Source organism: Ranitomeya variabilis, chromosome 1, assembly GCF_051348905.1.
Source record: "Ranitomeya variabilis isolate aRanVar5 chromosome 1, aRanVar5.hap1, whole genome shotgun sequence".
Taxonomy (NCBI): Eukaryota; Metazoa; Chordata; class Amphibia; order Anura; family Dendrobatidae; genus Ranitomeya; species Ranitomeya variabilis.
In genome coordinates this window covers 1,082,144,968-1,082,169,594 of record NC_135232.1, presented here as the reverse complement: position 1 = coordinate 1,082,169,594, position 24,627 = coordinate 1,082,144,968, and positions in this window count along the sequence as shown.

The following is a 24,627-nucleotide window of genomic DNA, read 5'->3' as shown; positions in this document are numbered from 1 at the left end:
CCTGTTTCTCTGCGGTTCTCCTCTATGCTCCCGTGCCCCTGCCTTGCTCCCGTCAGTCTCAGTGTCTCCGTATTGTTCCCGCCAGGCCTCTGTCTTCGTCATATCCTTCCGTTCTTAGTCTCTTCTGTTCCCATCTATCCTGTGTTGCCGTCATCGCCAGTTCGTTATTTTCCGTCTTGATTCTCCAGCTTCCGTGGCGATAGTCCCTCGCGGGCCTGCCCCTAACACTCCCTGTATAGGGGGCGGTCCATCTGGTCAGCTCGTCCGTGAGGGGTTCGTCGTCACGGTCCAGAGGGTTCACCTTTTTCGTTTTTTGTCACGTGTCCTCACACGTAGTATATTGCCCAGCCACGTAGTATATTGCCCAGCCACGTAGTATATTGCCCAGTGACGTAGTATATTGCCCAGTGACATAGTATATTGCCCAGTGACATAGTATACAGCACCGAGCCACGTAGTATATTGCACAGCGACGTAGTATACAGCACAGAGCCACGTAGTATATTGCCCAGCGATGTAGTATATTGCCCAGCGACGTAGTGTATTGCTCAGTGACATAGTATACAGCACAGAGCCACGTAGTATATTGCCCAGCGACGTAGTATATTGCCCAGCGACGTAGTATATTGCCCAGTGACATAGTATACAGCACAGAGCCACGTAGTATATTGCCCAGTGACGTAGTATATTGCCCAGCCACGTATGTGACAGGTTAAAAAATAAAAAATAAACATATACTCACCTTCCGATGGTACCCTTGTAGTTCTGTTGCCTGCTTCTCGCGCAGGACCTGTGATGACGTTGCGGTCACATGACCGTGTCGCGGTCACATGACCGTGATGTCACGGCAGGTCCTTCTCGCGCAGGCGCGCAAGACCTGCGATGACGTCTCGGTCACATGACCGTGACGTCATGGCAGGTCCTTTTCGCAGACCATCCTTCCACCGGAACCTGCCTGGAGCATCGCGAGGAGCGGGAAGGGTGAGTATATAATGATTTTTTATTTTTTTTAATTATTTTTACCATTAGATGTTTTTACAATTGACGCTGCATAGGCAGCATCAATAGTAAAAACTTGGTCACACAGGGTTAATAGCGGCGGTAACGGTGTGAGTAACCCGCGGCATAACGCGGCCCGTTACCGCTGGCATTGACCCTCTGTGAGCCGTGACTGCGGGGAGTATGGAGCGGGCGCCGGGCACTGACTGCAGGGGAGTAGGGAGGGACTAATCGGACTGTGGCCATCGCTGACTGGTCGCGGCAGCCATGACAGGCAGCTGGCGAGACCGATCATCGACTTGGATTCCATGACAGACAGAGGCCGCGACCAATGAACATCCGTGACAGACAGACCGAAGGACAGACAGACAGACGGAAGTAACCCTTAGACAATAATATAGTAGATACAGTGCCTTGCGAAAGTTTCTGGCTCCCTGGAACTTTTCAACCTTTTCCCACATATCATGCTTCAAACATAAAGATACCAAATGTAAATTTTTGGTGAAGAATCAACAACAAGTGGGACACAATTGTGAAGTTGAAGAAATGTATTGGTTATTTTAAATTTTGCTGGAAAATCGAAAACTGAAAAAAGCGGCGTGCAATATTATTCGGCCCCTTTGACTTAATACTTTTGTGTGATTACAGCTGCAAGTCACTTGGGGTATGTCTCTATCAGTTTTGTACATCGAGAGACTGAAATTCTTGCCCATTCTTCCTCTTAGTCAGTTAAGCATTTCAGCAGAACTTTATGCACCCAGTTGAAACAGGTAACAGGTCGCAAGAATATTGAGTAGGAATTTAGCTATAGGTGGTGCAGAGGTAGCAGTTGCACCTGAGCTCTTGTGACTGAGATTTGTACACTAAAGGTGATGACTGTATTTTCGGTCCGAATGCGATCCAAAAAAATATCGGATAAACTCTGACCAATATTATTCTATGGGATCATGCACATGTGTGACTTTTCCCACAGCATGCCCTATTTGCATCCGATATTCAGATCGCACTTGGCCAAGTCAAAGTGTGCATGGTTTAAATTGGACTGCACTTGGATGATATCTGAGAGCAGTCCGATTTTCATGGACTGACAGAATAGAGAATATGGAATCATTTTTTTCTCCATCTTCTCATCAGTCGAGAAAATTGGATCATACTCTGATGACACTTGGATCAAACTCTGATCAAAGTGTGATTAGCATAATCGGACCGTTTTTCTTGGATGGGAGAAAATATTGTTGCGTGAACCCACCCTAAGAGGAACTGACCCAGCACAGACTTCAATGAGTAGATTGATGTTGCAGCTTGAATCTATCACAGGACCTCGCATTGTTTACAGGGTGATAACACAGAGCAGCCTAAAAACACACCCCAGAGAATCCTGTGAGCAACGCACTCTTGTCAAGACTATAAAAATTTGCACTAAATAAAAAAGCCTATGACCCGGATTCCTCAAGACCGGCAGTTTTTCTCAGAAGTGCATAAGTCTAAATCATTTAATCTGTCAAGACGGGGCTTTGTCTTTATCATGTCCTGGTCAGACGGGGTTAATTGTATCTGCCTCTCTCTGCCAGAGGGTGGCTATTTAGTTGCCAATCTTCCTAGGTCTGGTGTCAGTTATATTCCTGCCCTCAGCTGAAGTGGTTGACCCTGTGTGTGCCTGTGCCTTGTGCCTGTTATCTTGTTGCTCATTTGGTTATGACCCGGTCTGTCCCCTTGTTGTGAGTTTGCCTGCTGTCTTGGTGCTGTTTATTTGCTTGCTTGGTTTTTTGACTCCTGCTTTGCCCTTAGACTACCTGCTTTGTCTGACCCCTCCAGTACTGCGTTATCTCTCAGGTTCTGACCTCGGCATTTGTCCCTGACCACGTTCCTGTCTGCCACTTTTGCTATTTGTGCCGTCCTCTGGTTTTGACTTTCGCCTGTCTGACACTTCTCCTGCTTCTCCCAGCAGTGTATAGCTCTCTGGGACTCTGGGGTTTGGCTCTGCCCCCGGACACTCCCCTGGCAGTCTGATGTCTAAGGTCCTGTTCATCTGACATACTTCTCTTTACCTCAGCTGCATCACTCCTCCTAGATCCCTGCTGCATGCCGGTATACTTTCACCCCAGCTCAGGACACCCGCACGGACCTGTCTGTAAGTACCGTGCAGGGTGTGTGATATAATCATTTCACAAGTGCTGTGTGCCTCCATGCATCACGCCAGAAATTTTACTCCAGTCAGGTTCCGGAGTGAGATTTCTGGTGTAGAGAAAAGCCACAGCGTGTCGTGAATTAAACGTCCCCCTGGAAGACATAGAGTTAGATGGTCATGTAGAGTAATGAATCACAGGTCTTCTTTAGAGATGGTGTGATTCATGTTCTATTTTAAATGGATTTCCTTTCTTTCAGTGCTGAGAGGGTTAAGGACTCTTTCCATGCTGGCTGAGACCATACAGCCTGCTTGTTCTCAGCTGCAACTGCTTATCATTTACTTCCTCTATATATACTGGCTCTGTGCGTTTAGTCCTGGCCGGTGAAACATTCGTCTTTCTGTGCTGAGTGCTAAAGCTAAGTGGTTGGAGTGGAGTGGAATTGTTGTAGTAGTGATCTGTAGTTTGCTATTATACAGTACAGACCAAAAGTTTGGACACACCTTCTCATTTAAAGATTTTTCTGTATTTTCATGACAATGAAAATTATACATTCACACTGAAGGCATCAAAACTATGAATTAACACATGTGGAATTATATACTTAACAAAAAAGTGTGCAACAACTGAAATTATGTCTTATATTCTAGGTTCTTCAAAGTAGCCACCTTTTGCTTTGATGACTGCTTTGCACACTCTTGGCATTCTCTTGATGAGCTTCAAGAGGTAGTCACCGGGAATGGTTTTCACTTCACAGGTGTGCCCTGTCAGGTTTAATAAGTGGGATTTCTTGCCTTATAAATGGGGATGGGACCATCATCAGTTGTGTTGTGCAGAAGTCTGGTGGATACACAGCTGATAGTCCTACTGAATAGACTGTTAGAATTTGTATTATGGCAAGAAACAAGCAGCTAAGTAAAGAAAAACGAGTGGCCATCATTACTTTAAGAAATGAAGGTCAGTCAGTCTGAAAAATTGGGAAAACTTTGAAAGTGTCCCCAAGTGCAATTGCAAAAACCATCAAGCGCAACAAAGAAACTGGCTCACATGAGGACCGACCCAGGAAAGGAAGACCAAGAGTCACCTCTGCTTCTGAGGATAAGTTTATCCGAGTCACCAGCCTCAGAAATCGCAGGTTAACAGCAGCTCAGATTAGAAACCAGGTCAATGCCACACAGAGTTCTAGCAGCAGACACATCTCTACAACAACTGTTAAGAGGAGACTTTGTGCAGCAGGCCTTTATGGTAAAATAGCTGCTAGGAAACCACTGCTAAGGACAGGCAACAAGCAGAAGAGACTTGTTTGGACTAAAGAACACAAGGAATGGACATTAGACCAGTGGAAATTTGTGCTTTGGTCTGATGATTCCAAATTTGAGATCTTTGGTTCCAACCACCGTGTCTTTGTGCGACGCAGAAAATGTGAATGCATGGACTCTACATGACATGACTGGTTCCCACCATGAAGTATGGAGGAGGAAGTGTGATGTGTGGGGGTGCTTTGCTGGTGACACTGTTGGGAATTTATTCAAAATTGATGGCATACTGAACCAGCATGGCTACCACAGCATCTTGCAGCAGCATGCTGTTCCATCCGGTTTGTGTTTAGATGGACCATCATTTATTTTTCAACAGGACAATGACCCCCAAACACCTCCAGGCTGTGTAAGGGCTATTTGACCAAGAAGGAGAGTGATAGGGTGCTATGCCAGATGACCTGGCCTCCACAGTCACCAGACCTGAACCTAATCGAGATGGTTTGGGGTGAGCTGGACCGCAGAATGAAGGCAAAAGGGCCAACAAGTGCTAAGCATCTCTGGGAACTCCTTCAAGATTGTTGGAAGACCATTCCCGGTGACTACCTCTTGAAGCTCATCAAGAGAATGCCAAGAGTGTGCAAAGCAGTCATCAAAGCAAAAGGCGGCTACTTTGAAGAACCTAGAATATAAGACATAATTTCAGTTGTTGCACACTTTTTTGTTAAGTATATAATTCTACATGTGTTAATTCATAGTTATGATGCCTTCAGTGTGAATGTACAATTTTCATAGTCATGAAAATGCAGAAAAATCTTTAAATGAGGTGTGTCCAAACTTTTGGTCTGTACTGTACATGTGTGTTTATCTCCTGCTCTCTATTCCCATTTTGTTTATTCCTCCCCGTCCCTATCCTTCTCTCTACTGTTGGTTAGTGCTTTTGTATGATAGAGGTTTTCTGTTATCCTTGTTTTGTCTTTGTGTTTTGTTTACCTTACATTTTTGCCCCATGCCTCATGGGGTGTGAGAGGGGACAGATTAGGGTTTAACAGGATTAAGTAAGGTCGGAGACCCAGGCCTCTCTACCTTCAAGAGTACCCCCGGGACAGGGAAAGTCAGGGTTCCAGCTCCAGGGACAGTTTGAGGCCCCTCTTCCTTACTGTAACCATCACAGTTCCATTCCAACTCCATCCATTTTGGCAGTGCTGAGAGAAACTGGAGTTAAAACATCAAAAGTCTCAAAGTGTTGTCACAACTCTAAATGGCTCGAACATTTTGTGACTTTTCAATGCTTTTACAACACTATTTTGGTGTAGTAGCTTAGGTGATATGGGCCCCATAGCTCCAAATGTAAATGACAGATTTAAAAAAAAAAGAAAAAAAAAAGAAAATGGAATACCCACAAGAGCAGCATACAGGAAAGATATATATATATATATATATATATATATATATATATATATATATATATATATATATACAGTGGGGCAAAAAAGTATTTAGTCAGTCAGCAATAGTGCAAGTTCCACCACTTAAAAAGATGAGAGGCGTCTGTAATTTACATCATAGGTAGACCTCAACTATGGGAGACAAACTGAGAAAAAAAAATCCAGAAAATCACATTGTCTGTTTTTTTATCATTTTATTTGCATATTATGGTGGAAAATAAGTATTTGGTCAGAAACACAATTTCAACTCAATACTTTGTAAAATATCCTTTGTTGGCAATGACAGAGGTCAAACGTTTTCTGTAAGTCTTCACAAGGTTGCCACACACTGTTGTTGGTATGTTGGCCCATTCCTCCATGCAGATCTCCTCTAGAGCAGTGATGTTTTTGGCTTTTCGCTTGGCAACACGGACTTTCAACTCCCTCCAAAGGTTTTCGATAGGGTTGAGATCTGGAGACTGGCTAGGCCACTCCAGGACCTTGAAATGCTTCTTACGAAGCCACTCCTTCGTTGCCCTGGCGGTGTGCTTTGGATCATTGTCATGTTGAAAGACCCAGCCACGTTTCATCTTCAATGCCATTGTTGATGGAAGGAGGTTTGCACTCAAAATCTCACGATACATGGCCCCATTCATTCTTTCATGTACCCGGATCAGTCGTCCTGGCCCCTTTGCAGAGAAACAGCCCCAAAGCATGATGTTTCCACCACCATGCTTTACAGTAGGTATGGTGTTTGATGGATGCAACTCAGTATTCTTTTTCCTCCAAACACGACAAGTTGTGTTTCTACCAAACAGTTCCAGTTTGGTTTCATCAGACCATATGACATTCTCCCAAAACTCCTCTGGATCATCCAAATGCTCTCTAGCAAACTTCAGACGGGCCCGGACATGTACTGGCTTAAGCAGTGGGACACGTCTGGCACTGCAGGATCTGAGTCCATGGTGGCGTAGTGTGTTACTTATGGTAGGCCTTGTTACATTGGTCCCAGCTCTCTGCAGTTCATTCACTAGGTCCCCCCGCGTGGTTCTGGGATTTTTGCTCACCGTTCTTGTGATCATTCTGACCCCACGGGGTGGGATTTTGCGTGGAGCCCCAGATCGAGGGAGATTATCAGTGGTCTTGAATGTCTTCCATTTTCTAATTATTGCTCCCACTGTTGATTTCTTCACTCCAAGCTGGTTGGCTATTGCAGATTCAGTCTTCCCAGCCTGGTGCAGGGCTACAATTTTGGTTCTGGTGTCCTTTGACAGCTCTTTGGTCTTCACCATAGTGGAGTTTGGAGTCAGACTGTTTGAGGGTGTGCACAGGTGTCTTTTTATACTGATAAGTTTAAACAGGTGCCATTACTACAGGTAATGAGTGGAGGAAAGAGGAGCCTCTTAAAGAAGAAGTTACAGGTCTGTGAGAGCCAGAAATCTTGATTGTTTGTTTCTGACCAAATACTTATTTTCCACCATAATATGCAAATAAAATGTTAAAAAAACAGACAATGTGATTTTCTGGATTTTTTTTTCTCAGTTTGTCTCCCATAGTTGAGGTCTACCTATGATGTAAATTACAGACGCCTCTCATCTTTTTAAGTGGTGGAACTTTCACTATTGCTGACTGACTAAATACTTTTTTGCCCCACTGTATATATATACACTCACTGGCCACTTTATTAGGTACACCTGTCCAACTTCTTGTTAGCACTTAATTTCTAATCAGCCAATCACATGGCGGCCACTCAGTGGTGCATTTAGGCATGTAGACATGGTCAAGACAATCTCCTGCAGTTCAAACCGAGCATCAGTATGGGGAAGAAAGGTGATTTGAGTGCCTTTGAACGTGGCATGGTTGTTGGTGCCAGAAGGGCTGGTCTGAGTATTTCAGAAACTGCTGATCTACTGGGATTTTCACGCACAACCATCTCTAGGGTTTACAGAGAATGGTCCGAAAAAGAAAAAAAATCCAGTGAGCGGCAGTTCTGTGGGCGGAAATGCCTTGTTGATGCCAGAGGTCAGAGGAGAATGGGCAGACTGGTTCGAGCTGATAGAAAGGCAACAGTGACTCAAATCGCCACCCGTTACAACCAAGGTAGGCCTAAGAGCATCTCTGAACGCACAGTGCGTCGAACTTTGAGGCAGATGGGCTACAGCAGCAGAAGACCACACCGGGTACCACTCCTTTCAGCTAAGAACAGGAAACTGAGGCTACAATTTGTACAAGCTCATCGAAATTGGACAGTAGAAGATTGGAAAAACATTGCTTGGTCTGATGAGTCTCGATTTCTGCTGCGACATTCGGATGGTAGGGTCAGAATTTGGCGTAAACAACATGAAAGCATGGATCCATCCTGCCTTGTATGGAGCATCTTTGGGATGTGCAGCCGACAAATCTGCGGCAACTGTGTGATGCCATCATGTCAATATGGACCAAAATCTCTGAGGAATGCTTCCAGCACCTTGTTGAATCTATGCCACGAAGAATTGAGGCAGTTCTGAAGGCAAAAGGGGTCCAACCCGTTACTAGCATGGTGTACCTAATAAAGTGGCCGGTGAGTGTATATATATATATATCTTGGTACAGCAGGCATAAAACCAGAGAAAAAACTTCACTGTGGGACTTACCTTAGACAGTTTTAGCACATCTACCTCTGACACCTCCACCTCTAAGGGGAAAGTCATCTCATTATTTATTCTTCACCTTGATTTTACTGCCGAGACCACAACTCTCCAGACAGATGTTTCAAAATCATAAAATACCTTTAAGTAATTGGCAATACTTAATGCCCCTGTTCTGTAGATATCATTACTGAGCATGGAAAACTAACACTGATGATATATTATCTACATAACTGTACACTTTGAAGGGCCCCTCCAGACGCACTTTCATTGCTTCCATAATGAAGTCTAAATTAAAAGCAGAATAATGAATATCTACAAATGTGTTGCAGAATCTAATGTACATCATTGACAGCATTTTAATAGAATTTCCATGTTACTGCTTGGTATTTGCATCTTCGTACATTGTCTCCGAGGACCTCAGTGATGATCCTGACAGTGGTAGTAAAGTTGTTTTTTTTTTTTTACTGCAAATATTATTCACTAAACATTGCAGTCTAACTCTAGTTATCAAAGAAAAAATATTATAGTTCAGGAGTTTGCAATTTGCATTATGGTTTTTCTAAGTCATTGGGGGATATTTACAAAGCTAAATGCACAAGATTCTAGCACATTGCAAAACATTTATTAGGTATTCTAGACACTCTCTTGCCTTCCTCAACAAGGAGGAGAGACCTGGTTGGAAGGGATTAAAGGGGTGGTTATCTTTTTGATCAGTGGGGGTCTGACCACCGGGACCAACACCGATCAGTGGAATAGGGAACTTATATCTCTGTTAGAAAAGAGCAGCAGTGTGCATGCCTGATTGACCAAAAGTGACAGTGTTTTTAAATGTTGATGCCAGGCACACACAATAAACACACACTCCATGCTACACGCACTGCATGTTACATACACCCCATGCCACACACGCACACTACATGTTACATACACCCCATGCCACACACACTGCATGTTACATATATTCCATGCCACACACACTGTGTATTACATACACTCCATGCAGGGCCGTATTTATAGTTTCTGCTGCCCTAGGCACTTTTAGTGCTGCTGTAGCGCCCCCACTGCCGCAGGGCCGAGGGGTACCCGGTACCGGGCCTCTCTGTCTCAGTCCTGGGGTTGTCGCGGTGGCTAGACCCGGTCCGTGACCCTGCTGAGGGGCGCCCAATGAAAGGTGTGGGTGGTGATGATGTTATGGTGCGGTGCAGGTCGTAGTAAATAACGAGGACACCAGGTTATAGTCTCTTTACCTTTTTACTGAAGGTTTGGAGGTACCCAATCCAGAGCACTGTTAACAAGGCTGGCTGAGACCGGCCGGTCCAGCGGCACATCCGGAGTTCCCTTTTCAGGTGGGAATCAGTGTCTACCTTCTAGCGCCTGTGTGTTGTAGTCCTTCCCTGCTGAGCACCCCAGGATAGTCCTCACAACTGATTCTGTCTGTCTCTGATGTTCGTTCTCTCCGTCCCCCAGATGATATGGCTAGGACGCACCCGTATGACGGGGTAGGCCTGGAGTTCTTCCGGGACTCTAGAGTCGCCCCTCTCCCACAGCTGCCTCCGTTGTCTGCTTAGGTGTTTTAGTGAGACAGCCAACCTATAATTGACTGTCCTGCCATGGTTTGAAGTAATGCTTAAAGTCTCTTACTTTCTCGGCGTTCCGGCCACCGACTGTTTGCGCCTCAGAAGGATGTTGCCTCGATCTTACAGCACGACTCCTTCTGGTCCTATCGCCTCTTTGCTGTATTCCCGTTTTTCTCACTTTTTGTCCTTTCTTAGGAATCTGTCAGGATCCCATCCCTGACAGGTCCTCTCACTAGCTCTTCCCAGTTACTTCTCCCCTGTCTTCCTGTCCAACCCCCAGTTTTACCAGAGTGTGAGGAGTGGCCTACTAGATAGAACCACTCCCCCTGGTGGCCGGAGTGTGAAGTGTAGTGTGAGTGTTACCTGATCAGGTGAACTCCTTTAGTGCAGTCAGACGTAACATCACTCCCCTTAGTGGCGGAGCGACATTACTGCAACGACCAGGACTCTGGGGCGCTGCACTGCCTCCCCCATTGGTGAGTATGACACTATCGGCAGTGACTTTGGCAAAAATCGCTGATGTGAAAGTCGCCTTTTGCAGCAGATCCGGTAGTTTTTCCGCATCTGCCACGTAACGGATCACTTACGGCAACACTGCATTCGGCCTCATTCATTCCCTATGGGACTTTTAGACATGCACGCGATCCGACAAATGCGGTACTTGCAGCAATGGAAAAAAACACTGCTAGTAGTGTTTTTTGTATCACCGCAAGTGCAAAACCGCAAGTGCGGCACATGTCCGCAAGTAGCCATCACTACCTGTCCCTGCACCTTGCTAGCGCATCCCTATCCATCCCTCCCTGTCCTAAAACTACACTATAAAGCTTTAGAAAAACAATTTATTAACTGACATATTCCATTGACATATAATGAGGGCTCCAGGCTCCAGCGTAGACTGGGACGGGCAGTCTCTGGGTCTCCATTCTCTCTCTGTGCACATCCTCAGTCCCTGCCTCACTGCCTGTGCACAGACCTCCCTCCACCGGACCCGGTAATCGCCGCTCGCAGTAGCATACCGGCAGAGGTGTATCTAGGGTTTCTGGCACCAGGGGCAAGAATTCATCTTGGTGCCCCCCCTCCGCCAAGGACATATGCGATTTGCACACTCAGTCATGTGCCCACGAGCTCCTCTCCCTAATGCTCTCAATGATCAGTGAAAAACTGAGAGAAGCAGAAGAGAAGCTCGGTGTCACAGGACCATAAGTGTAAAAGTCGCATGTGAGTGAAGTGTCCATCTGACGACTACTGGAACCTGCAGAGCTGAATCCTGACATCGCAGCTTCTGAAATCTCACAACGCATGCACTGCACACTTTTAGGATTCTCCCTTGCCGGTGGACGGTCATGTCAGCACAAGCATGTGATTTGTATACTTCTGATCACATTCAGACTAGACGTGCCCGGCCTCGCTCAGTTCATTTTCATTGACGGAGGCCACACATGTCTAGTCAGCATGTGACCGCATGTATGTAAATCGCCAGCACGAGAGAATTCTGACAGCGTGCAGTGCGCACTGTGAGAAGTCAGAAGTCTGCAGTCACAAAGAATGACTGCAGACTCATTACAAACCTGGACATTTCCTGTAATGTTCCTAACATAAATAAAAACATGAGAATTAGTATCACAAATAACATGTACATCCAGGTACCTTATAGATGACATCGTCTCTGGAGCCTTCTCCTTCTTTTCTTCATCTTGTCCAGACCCCATGATGAGTTTTCTCATCCACAGCCGTCTCTGCAGACTTCCATCTTCTCCGCTCTTTTGCAGAAAGTCTACACATGATGCCCTTAAAGATACAAGTGTCATTATAATGCTCCTATACTATATTGTCTGCACAAAATATGACCCCCACACTGTCCCTCTTATGGTACATACTCTTCACACTGACCTCTCCTTTCTATACCGGCCCCCCTCTTCTCACTGTCCTGTCATACTGTGTCCCCCTATAGGGCCTAGTATTTATACTCCACCATATTTATACTCCATCCTCCCACCCTGTGTGCATGGCTTCCCCATCCTCCCACCCTGTGTGTATGGCTCCCCCATCTTCCCACCCTGCGTGCATGGCTCCCCCATCCTCCCACCCTGTGTGCATGGCTCCCCCATCCTCCCACCCTGTGTGCATGGCTCCCCCATCTTCCCACCCTGCGTGCATGGCTCCCCCATCCTCCCACCCTGCGTGCATGGCTCCCCCATCCTCCCACCCTGCGTGCATGGCTCCCCTATCCTCCCACCCTGCGTGCATGGCTCCCCCATCCTTCTCCCCTGCGCGTATGGCTCCCCCATCCTTCTCCCCTGTGTGCATGGCTCCTCTATCCTTCTCCCCTGCATGCATGACTCCTCTATCCTTCTCCCCTGCATGCATGGCTCCCCCATCCTTCTCCCCTGCGTGCATGGCTCCCCCATCCTTCTCCCCTGCGTGCATGGCTCCCCCATCCTTCTCCCCTGCGTGCATGGCTCCCCCATCCTTCTCCCCTGCGTGCATGGCTTCCCCATCCTTCTCCCCTGTGTGCATGGCTCCTCTATCCCTTTTCCCTGTCATACTCACCTCTCACCGGGCGGCGCAGAACTTCCCGGCATCTCTGCAGCGTCTTCCTTCCTGTATGAGCGGTCACGTGATACCACTCATTAAGGTGATGAATATGCGCATATTCATCACCTTAATGAGCGGTGCCATGTGACCGCTGAAGACAGGACACACTGCCGGCACTGAAACGCAGTTGCAGCCACCGCTGGAGGAAGGTGAGTATTACGTCTTCAGGGAGGGGGGCAGGAGGGAAGGAGGGAGGGGGCGGGAGGGAAGGAGGGAGGGAGGAGGGGGGGCGGGCACTTGACCCCGGAGTTTTATAAAAAAAAAAAAAAAAGCCTGGCTCAAGTGCGCCCCCCGCATCCCGCCGCCCTAGGCACGTGCCCTCAAGTGCCCTCACACACTGCATGTTACATACACTCCAAGCCACACACACACTGCATGTTACATATGCTCCATGCCACACACACTGCATGTTACATACATTCCATGCCACACACACTGCATGTTACATATGCTCCATGCCACACACACTGCATGTTACATATGCTCCATGCCACACACACTGCATGTTACATACATTCCATGCCACACACACTGCGTGTTACATATGCTCCATGCCACACACACATACACACTGCATGTTACATATATTCCATGCCACACACACTGTGCATTACATACACTCCATGCCACACACTGCATGTTACATACATTACATGCCACACACTGCATGTTACATACACTCCATGCCACACACCCTGCATGTTACATACACTCCATGCCACACACACTGCATGTTACATACATTCCATGCCACACGCTGCATGTTACATATATTCCATGCCACACACACTGTATATTACATACATTCCATGCCACACACACACACACTGAATGTTACATATATTCCATGCCACACACACTGCATGTTACATACACTCCATGCCACACACACACACACTGTATATTACATACACTCCATGCCACACACACACTGCACGTTACATACACTCCATGCCACACACACACACTGTATATTTCATACACTCCATGCCATACACACACTGCATTTAACATATATATTATGCCACACACACTGTATATTACATACACTCCATGCCACACACACTGCACGTTACATACACTCCATGCCACACACACACGCACACTGCATGTTACATATATTCCATGCCACACACACTGTATATTACATACATTCCATGACACACACACACACACACACACACACACACACACCCTGCATGTTACATACACTCCATGCCACACACACTGCATGTTACATACATTCCATGCCACACGCCCTGCTGTTATGGACCTGGTGGTTAGGAGCACCCGAAATGACCTGATAAGTAAACTAGTAATCAGAACAAGCTCTGGGAAAGTGGGAACTCTGCTGACCGCAAACTCTACTCCTATGACACACACTAGAAATAGCCGTGGAGCGTACCTAACTCTCCCTAGACGCCTCTTCACAGCCTAAGAGCTAACTACCCCTAAAGATAGAAATAGAGCCTAACCTTGCCTCAGAGAAATTCCCCAAAGGTAAAGGCACCCCCCCACATATATTGACTGTGAGTTAAGAGGAAAGTCACAAACACAGGAATGAAACAGGTTTTAGCAAAGGAGGCCAGACTTCACTAAACAGTCAGAGGATAGAAAAGGGAACTATGCGGTCAGCACAAAAGACTACAAAAAACCACGCAGAGTAAGCAAAAAGACTCCCCACACCGACTCACGGTGTGGAGGTGCCACTCTGCACCCCAAAGCTTCCAGCTAGCAAGGGAATATCATGATAGCAAGCTGGACTAGAAATTAGCAGTACTAAGAAATATATTCAGGAAGCAGTAACAACAAATGAACTAGCAAAGACTTAGCTTCTGCTGGAGTAGACAGGTCCTCAGAGAAGTCCAAGAGAGATCTGAACCAATACTGATACATTGACAGCTGGCATGAAGTAACGATCTGAGTAGAGTTAAATAGGGAAGCCAGCCTAACAGTAAACGAGGTCAGCTGAGAAAGCAAACCTCAGAGACCAGCAGTTCCGCTCAAAGCCACCAGAGGGAGTCCAAGAGCAGAACTAACCAAAGTACCATTCATGACCACAAGAGGGAGTCCGAGAACGGAATTCACAACAGTACCCCCCCCTTGAGGAGGGGTCACCGAACCCTCACCAGGGCCCCCAGGCCGATCAGGACAAGCCAAATGAAAAGCACGAACTAAATCGGCAGCGTGGACATCGGAGGCAACAACCCAGGAATTATCCTCCTGACCATAGCCCTTCCACTTAACCAGGTACTGAAGCTTCCGTCTCGAAATACGAGAATCCAAAATTTTTTCCACCACATACTCCAACTCCCCGTCAACCAACACCGGGGCAGGAGGATCAACGGAGGGAACCATAGGCGCCACGTACCTCCGCAACAACGACCTATGGAACACATTATGGATGGCAAAAGAAGCTGGAAGGACCAATCGAAATGAGACAGGGTTGAGAATTTCAGAAATCTTATAAGGACCAATGAAACGAGGCTTAAACTTAGGAGAAGAAACCTTCATAGGAACATAACGAGAAGACAACCAAACCAAATCCCCAACACGAAGTCGGGGACCAACACAACGACGGCGGTTAGCGAAACGTTGAGCCTTCTCCTGGGACAACGTCAGATTGTCCACTACGTGAGTCCAAATTTGCTGCAACCTGTCCACCACAGAATCCACACCAGGACAGTCAGAAGGCTCAATCTGCCCCGAAGAAAAATGAGGATGAAAACCAGAATTGCAAAAAGAAGGCGAAACCAAAGTAGCCGAACTAGCCCGATTATTAAGGGCGAACTCAGCCAATGGCAAGAAGGTCACCCAATCATCCTGATCAGCAGAATCAAAGCATCTCAGATAGGTTTCCAAAGTCTGGTTGGTTCGTTCGGTTTGGCCATTTGTTTGAGGATGGAAAGCCGAAGAAAAAGACAAATCAATGCCCATCTTAGCACAAAAGGACCACCAAAACCTAGAGACAAACTGGGAACCTCTGTCCGACACAATGTTCTCCGGAATGCCATGCAAACGAACCACATGTTGAAAAAATATTGGCACCAAATCAGAGGAGGAAGGTAATTTAGGCAAGGGTACCAAATGGACCATCTTAGAAAAGCGATCACAAACCACCCAGATGACAGACATCCTTTGAGAGACAGGAAGATCTGAAATAAAATCCATGGAAACATGCGTCCAAGGCCTTTTCGGGACTGGCGAGGGCAAAAGCAACCCACTGGCACGAGAACAGCAGGGCTTAGCCCGAGCACAAGTCCCACAGGACTGCACAAAAGAACGCACATCTCGAGACAAGGAAGGCCACCAAAAGGACCTAGCCACCAAATCTCTGGTCCCAAAAATCCCAGGATGACTAGCCAACACTGAGCAATGAACCTCAGAAATAACTCTGCCAGTCCATCTATCAGGGACAAATAGTTTCTCCGCTGGACAACGGTCAGGTCTATCAGCCTGAAACTCCTGCAGCACCCGCCGCAAATCAGGGGAGATGGCAGACAGAATTACCCCCTCTTTGAGAATACCAGCCGGCTCAGGGACTCCCGGAGAATCAGGCACAAAACTCCTAGAAAGGGCATCCGCCTTCACATTCTTAGAACCTGGAAGGTATGAGACCACAAAATCGAAACGGGAGAAAAACAGCGACCATCGAGCCTGTCTAGGATTCAACCGCTTGGCAGACTCGAGATAAGTCAGATTTTTGTGATCCGTCAAGACCACCACGCGGTGCTTGGCTCCCTCAAGCCAATGTCGCCACTCCTCAAATGCCCACTTCATAGCTAGCAGCTCCCGATTGCCAACATCATAATTACGCTCAGCAGGTGAAAACTTTCTAGAAAAGAAGGCACATGGCTTCATCACAGAGCCATCAGAACTTCTTTGAGACAAAACAGCCCCTGCTCCAATCTCAGAAGCATCAACCTCGACCTGAAAAGGGAGCGAAACATCTGGCTGACGCAACACAGGGGCCGAAGAAAAACGACGTTTCAGCTCCTGAAAAGCCTCAACGGCCGCAGAGGACCAATTCACCACATCAGCATCTTTCTTTGTCAAATCAGTCAAAGGTTTAACCACACTAGAAAAATTAGCGATGAAGCGACGGTAAAAATTAGCAAAGCCCAGGAATTTCTGGAGGCTCTTCACAGATGTAGGTTGAGTCCAATCATAAATGGCCTGAACTTTAACAGGGTCCATCTCGATAGTAGAAGGGGAAAAAATGAAGCCCAAAAAGGAAACCTTCTGAACTCCGAAGAGACATTTAGACCCCTTCACAAACAAGGAATTAGCACGAAGGACCTGGAATACCATTCTGACCTGTTTCACATGAGACTCCCAATCATCCGAAAAGACCAAAATATCATCCAAATATACAATCATGAATCTATCCAGCTACTCTCGGAAGATGTCATGCATAAAGGACTGAAACGCAGATGGAGCATTTGAAAGCCCGAATGGCATTACCAGGTACTCAAAATGGCCCTCGGGCGTATTAAATGCTGTTTTCCATTCATCGCCCTGTTTAATACGCACAAGGTTATACGCCCCTCGAAGATCTATCTTGGTGAACCAACTAGCCCCCTTAATCCGAGCAAACAAATCAGACAGCAGAGGCAAAGGGTACTGAAATTTGACCGTGATCTTATTGAGAAGGCGGTAATCTATACAGGGTCTCAGAGAACCATCCTTCTTGGCCACAAAAAAGAACCCTGCTCCCAACGGTGATGAAGACGGGCGAATATGCCCTTTCTCCAAGGACTCCTTTATATAACTCCGCATAGCGGCGTGCTCTGGCACAGATAAATTGAAAAGTCGGCCCTTAGGAAACTTACTACCAGGAATCAAATTTATAGCACAATCACAATCCCTATGAGGGGGTAGGACACTGGATTTGGGCTCATCAAATACATCCTGGTAATCTGACAGAAACTCAGGGACTTCAGAAGGAGTGGAAGCAGAAATTGACACCAACGGAACATCGCCATGTACCCCTTGACAACCCCAACTAGACACAGACATTGATTTCCAATCCAATACTGGATTATGAACCTGTAGCCAAGGCAAACCCAACACGACCACATCATGCAAATTATGCAACACCAAAAAGCGAATATCTTCCTGATGTGCAGGAGCCATGCACATGGTCAACTGAGTCCAGTACTGAGGTTTATTCTTGGCCAACGGCGTGGCATCAATTCCCCTTAATGGAATAGGATACTGCAAAGGCTCCAAGAAAAAACCACAGCGCCTGGCAAACTCCAAGTCCATCAAATTCAGGGCAGCGCCTGAATCCACAAATGCCATAACCGAGTAGGATGACAAAGAGCAAATCAGAGTAACAGACAAAAGAAATTTAGGCTGTACAGTACCAATGGTGACAGACCTAGCGAACCGCTTAGTGCGCTTAGTACAATCAGAGATAGCATGAGTGGGATCACCACAGTAAAAACACAGCCTATTCTGACGTCTGTGTTCTTGCCGTTCAGTTCTGGTCAAAGTTCTATCACATTGCATAAGCTCAGGCCTCTGCTCAGAGGACACCGCCAAATGGTGCACAATTTTGCGTTCACGCAAACGCCGATCAATTTGGATGGCCAAGGACATTGATTCATTCAGACCAGCAGGTGTGGGGAATCCCACCATAACATCCTTAAGGGCTTCAGAAAGACCCTTTCTAAAAATTGCTGCCAGGGCACCCTCATTCCATTGAGTAAGCACAGACCATTTTCTAAACTTCTGACAATATATCTCTGCTTCATCCTGACCCTGACACAAAGCTAGCAAGATTTTCTCTGCCTGATCCACTGAATTCGGTTCGTCATAAAGCAATCCAAGCACCAGAAAAAACGCATCTACATTAAGCAATGCAGGATCTCCTGGCGCAAGGGAGAATGCCCAGTCTTGAGGGTCGCCACGCAACAAAGAAATAATAATTTTTACTTGCTGAATGGGGTCACCAGAGGAGCGGGGTTTCAAAGCAAGAAACAGTTTACAATTATTTTTGAAATTCAGAAACTTAGATCTATCCCCAGAAAACAAATCAGGAATTGGAATTCTAGGCTCTAACATCGGATTCTGAACTACATAATCTTGAATGCTTTGTACTCTTGCAGTAAGATGATCCACACAAGAGGACAGACCTTGAATGTCCATATCTACACCTGAGTCCTGAACCACCCAGAGATTAAGGGGAAAAGAGAGACAAAACACACTGCAAAGAAAAAAAAATGGGTTCAGAACTTCTCTTATCCCTCTTTTGAGATGCATTAACACTTTGTTGGCCAGCTGTACTGTTATGGACCTGGTGGTTAGGAGCACCCGGAATGACCTGATAAGTAAACTAGTAATCGGAACAAGCTCTGGGAAAGTGGGAACTCTGCTGACCGCAAACTCTACTCCTATGACACACACTAGAAATAGCCGTGGAGCGTACCTAACTCTCCCTAGACGCCTCTTCACAGCCTAAGAGCTAACTACCCCTAAAGATAGAAATAGAGCCTAACCTTGCCTCAGAGAAATTCCCCAAAGGTAAAGGCACCCCCCCACATATATTGACTGTGAGTTAAGAGGAAAGTCACAAACACAGGAATGAAACAGGTTTTAGCAAAGGAGGCCAGACTTCACTAAACAGTCAGAGGATAGAAAAGGGAACTATGCGGTCAGCACAAAAGACTACAAAAAACCACGCAGAGTAAGCAAAAAGACTCCCCACACCGACTCACGGTGTGGAGGTGCCACTCTGCACCCCAGAGCTTCCAGCTAGCAAGGGAATATCATGATAGCAAGCTGGACTAGAAATTAGCAGTACTAAGAAATATATTCAGGAAGCAGTAACAACAAATGAACTAGCAAAGACTTAGCTTCTGCTGGAGTAGACAGGTCCTCAGAGAAGTCCAAGAGAGATCTGAACCAATACTGATACATTGACAGCTGGCATGAAGTAACGATCTGAGTAGAGTTAAATAGGGAAGCCAGCCTAACAGTAAACGAGGTCAGCTGAGAAAGCAAACCTCAGAGACCAGCAGTTCCGCTCAAAGCCACCAGAGGGAGTCCAAGAGCAGAACTAACCAAAGTACCATTCATGACCACGGGAGGGAGTCCGAGAACGGAATTCACAACACCCTGCATGTTACATACACTCCATGCCACACACATTGGATGTTACATACATTCCATGCCACACACACTGCATGTTAGATACACTCCATGCCACACACACTGGATGTTACATACATTCCATGCCACACACTTAATGTTACATACATTCCATGCCACACACACTGCATGTTACATACACTCCATGCCACACACACTGCATCTTATATACATTCCATGCCACACACACTGCATGTTACATACACACTCCATGCCACACACACTGCATGGTTACATACATTCCATGCCACACACACTGCATGGTAACATACACTCCATGCCACACACACTGCATGTTACATACATTCCATGCCACACACTGCATGTTACATACATTCCATGCCACACACACTGCATGTTACATACACTCCATGCCACACACACTGGATGTTACATACATTCCATGCCACACTGCATGTTACATACATTCCATGCCACACACACTGCATGTTACATACATTCCATGCCACACACACTGGATGTTACATACATTCCATGCCACACACTGGATGTTACATACATTCCATGCCACACACTGGATGTTACATACATTCCATGCCACACACTGCATGTTACATACATTCCATGCCACACACTGGATGTTACATACACTCCATGCCACGCACTGGATGTTACATATGCAGCGCCCCAGAGTCCTGGTCATTGCAGTACTGTGGCTCCGCCACTATGGGGAGCTATGGTGCGTCCGATGGCACTGAAGGAGTTCATCTGATCAGGTATCACAGACACCAATACATTTCACAGCCGGGCCTCCGGGGGGAGCTAAGGGTGCTATTCATTAGGCCACTCCCCACCATAGTGGGTAAACTGGGGGTCAGGCAGGAAGTTAGTCAGAAGCTGACTGGGTTGGAACCAGGCAACACCTTGTGGCAGAGGGTGTTGTAGGGGAAGATACAGTAGGGTCTCTGTCAGGGGTGGGATCCTGACAGAGGCTTGGCAACGAGAACGAACGTAACGGGACCGTGCCTGCTCCGGGTAGCGGCGGTGCCCAAGAAAGGATTAGAAGAGAGATAGATTGTGCTGAGTGAGAAACGGGATCACGCAAAGGAGAAATACCAGTAGGAGTCGTGCTGTAAGACCGAAGCAACATCCTACTGAGGCGCACTACCGGTGGCCGGAACGCCGAGGGAGTAGAATAACATTCAGCTTCAAGCAATACTCCAAACAGCGGCAGGGCAGTCAGTCTCAGGCGGGCTGTCTAACTCAAATCACCTATGAAGTCTTGGGAGGCAATTGTGGGAGAGGGGCGTCTCTAGGGTCCCGGAAGAACTCCAGGCCTACCCGTCAAACGGGTGCCGTTCCTACCCGAACCTCAGGGAGGGACGGAAGATTAGCAGAACATCATCTAGTCGAGTTGTGAGGGAACATCAGAAACAGACACAACAGTTGTGGGGTACTTTCCGTAAGCACAGCAGGGAAGGACTACAACACATAGCGCTAGGGGGAAGGCACAGATTTCCTCCTGTGAAGAGAACTCTGGAAGTGCCATTGGACCGGCCGGACTTGCGCAGCCTGGTGAACCGTATTCTGGACTGAGGACTCAGAGATCTTCAGTAAAGAGGTAAAGAGACTGCAATCTGGTGTCCTCATTATTTACCGCGACCTGCACCCTACAACTGCACCGTTACAACACCACTTATTGCACTGGATGTCCCCCACTGACAGACAGGGCCACGGACCGGGTCTAGCCACCGTGACAACCCCAGGACTGAGACCCAGAGGCCCGGCTCCGGGTACCCCTCGGCCCTGCGGCGGTGTGGGGGCACTCCACATACATTCCATGCAACACACTGCATGTTACATACATTCCATGCCACACACTGCATGTTACATACATTCCATGCCACACACACTGGATGTTACATACATTCCATGCCACACACACTGCATGTTACATACACTCCATGCCACACACACTGGATGTTACATACATTCCATGCCAAACACTGCATGTTACATACACTCCATGCCACACACTGCATGTTACATACATTCCATGCCACACACTGCATGTTACATATATTCCATGCCACATACCCTGCATGTTACAGTACGTACATTCCATGCCACACACACTGCATGTTACATACATTCCATGCCACACACACTGCATGTTACATTGCGCAGGCCACCCCTACAGACCCTTGGCAGAAAGGTCCATGATTGGTAGGCGACCAATTGACAGGTTCCCGCCACACTCCTCGCCAGGAGGTGACTCAGGGCCGACACCACAGACCGTGCCATTAATAGGACGCCGTGTGGGACTCCTGGCCAGGCCTGTACCTGTTGAACAAGGACCTGCACACACTGCGGAGCAAGATTTAGTTCCGGCGGTACCTCACATTGGACTCAGTACTATGCCAGACACTGTTGGGTATGGGAAATCTATTCGCTTCTCAGAGACTGCTTCGAGACGTCAAGTGCCGCTGTTGTCGGTACCGCCGAGTGGATCCTCGCCTGCCACGGACAACACTGAGACATCACACGCCGCTGCTGTTGGTGCCACCGTTGGAACTCTGAAACTCTGCATACCAGAAGACATCAGTCTGATAAGTGCCACCACTTTCATATTGAACTATAGTTCGCCCCTACTCATCCTTTCTCCTTCACAGTTCTGCCCCATTCCTACTATCCCTCTGCAATCCCTAACTCCCTGCATGGAGTGCATTTATTGTTTAATAAAAAACCCTTAACTCTTGGTCTGCCTCCTATCTGTGGTGGCATCTCGTGTTCCTGCAAATTCTGCATTTGGCGTAGTCGGCAGGATGTCACACAATGGCACGGAGGAGTCAGATCAAGCAGTTGAAGGCGGCCCCAAATCCAGCATCTCTCTGGGGGCCATGTTAAACAACCTCCCTAAATTCACCGAGAGTAATACCATGCTCTGGAGTTGGACTGAGTGTATAAGGGGGATGATGAGGATGCATCCCATGACTCCAGCCTTAGAAGCAGAGGAGGCTATGATGGCTTTAGATTGGGAGGCCAGGGACTCTGTTATGCTCTGACCCCCCCAGACGAGAGACACCCTGGATAAAGTTTTACTGATACTGGAGGAGACGCATGGGGACCCCACTGATGTAGGAGAGTTGCGCATGCGTATGATTGGCCGGGTTCAAAGAGAGGGGGAGACGGTGACCAAATTTATGAGTGCGCAGCAGGAGCTCCATACTGCTATTGCTCGCAAGGACGGAGTAGGTGTAGGCTCCATAGATGTAGTATTGCAGGATTAGCTGGTGGTTATGCTGAAACAGGATATGCGGGAGTGCCCGAGGGTCAAACCCAGTATGACTTTCTCTGAAATAGGTAGTGAGGCGTTCACATGCGAGCAGGAGCAGGGGGTGACAGTTCCGGTGGGGAAGGTCCAGAGTGGGCAGAAGAAGACTTGCGCAAAGAGATGCAGCAGATACGCGAGGAACTGGCCAAAACAAAAAAAACCCCGCCTGTAGCTGTCAGCCTGCCTGAAGCCCGACCAAGTCCTGCTCCTAGGTGAGGGATGAGAGTGGGTCGCAGAGAAGGGCCCCCTGTGTGTTTTAACTGTGGAGAATTAGGGCATGTGTACAGGTGGTGTACGCAAAGGGGAAGACCTCTACAATGCCGACTATTAAACTAGTTGGCGCCGAGCCTAGAGGACTCCGCCCGGAGCCTGTTTTGTCAAAAAAGGAGTTCTAGAAGTCCCACTAATCTGGTGTCCGCGTGCCCCCTGGTCTGGGCAGAAATGAACGGATGAGCTGTACGTTGTTTAGTCAATATGGGCTCTCAGGTGACCACGATGCCCGAAGTATACTTTCACCGCCACTTTTCTGAGGTCATGCAGCCTGAATGGGGACTAGTGATTACTGATTAAGCTCAAAGCGGCCAACCAGTTGCCCATCGCTGTACCCATCATAGAACGTTACCGCCAGATTCCTTCTCAAATGTACCAGGAGGTGAAGGGAATGCTATCCCAGATGCTTCAGAACGGTTTGATCCGAGTCAGCCAGAGTCCCTGGGCTGCCCCCATTGTGTTTGTACGAAAGAAAGATGGGACATTATGTTTCTGTGTAGACTATCGCAAGCTCAACACCTGTACGGTGCAAGGCCCATAACCGCTGCTAAGGATTGAGGAGTACCTTTCCGCTTTGGGGAATGCTAAATACTTCTTCACTTTGGACCTCGCAAGTGGCTATTGGCAAGTGCCTATGTCCGAACAACACCGAGCTAAGACAGCCTTCATACTCCCCATGGGATTGTTTGAGTTTGATCGGATGCCATTTGGTCTAGCTAACACTCCAGGCATGTTTCAGCGGCTCATGGAAAGATGCTTAGGGGATCTGAATTGGCCGACCCCGAAGACCGTGAAGGACGTGAAAACTTTTTTAGGACTCACATGATATTTCAGGCATTTCGTCAAGAATTTCACCCGCATCGTGAATCCTCTGATGGAGCTGTTAAAGGGAATCTGTCACAGCAAAATTCGCCTATAAGCTTCGGCCACCGGCATGCTGTAGATAAGCCCCTGATGTACGGTAACCTGAAAGATAAGAAAAATGAGTTAGAGTACTGTCACACAGTGCAATTACGATCGCTACGACGGTACGATTCATGACGTTCTAGCGATATCGTTACGATATCGCAGTGTCTGACACACAGCAGCGATCAGGGACCCTGCTGAGAATCGTACGTCGTAGCACATCGTTTGAAACTTTCTTTCATCGCTGGATCTCCCGCTGTCATCGCTGGATCGTTGTGTGTGACAGCGATCCAGCGATGCGTTCGCTGGTAACCAGGGTAAACATCGGGTTACTAAGCGCAGGGCCGCGCTTAGTAACCCGATGTTTACTGTGGTTACCAGCGTAAAAGTA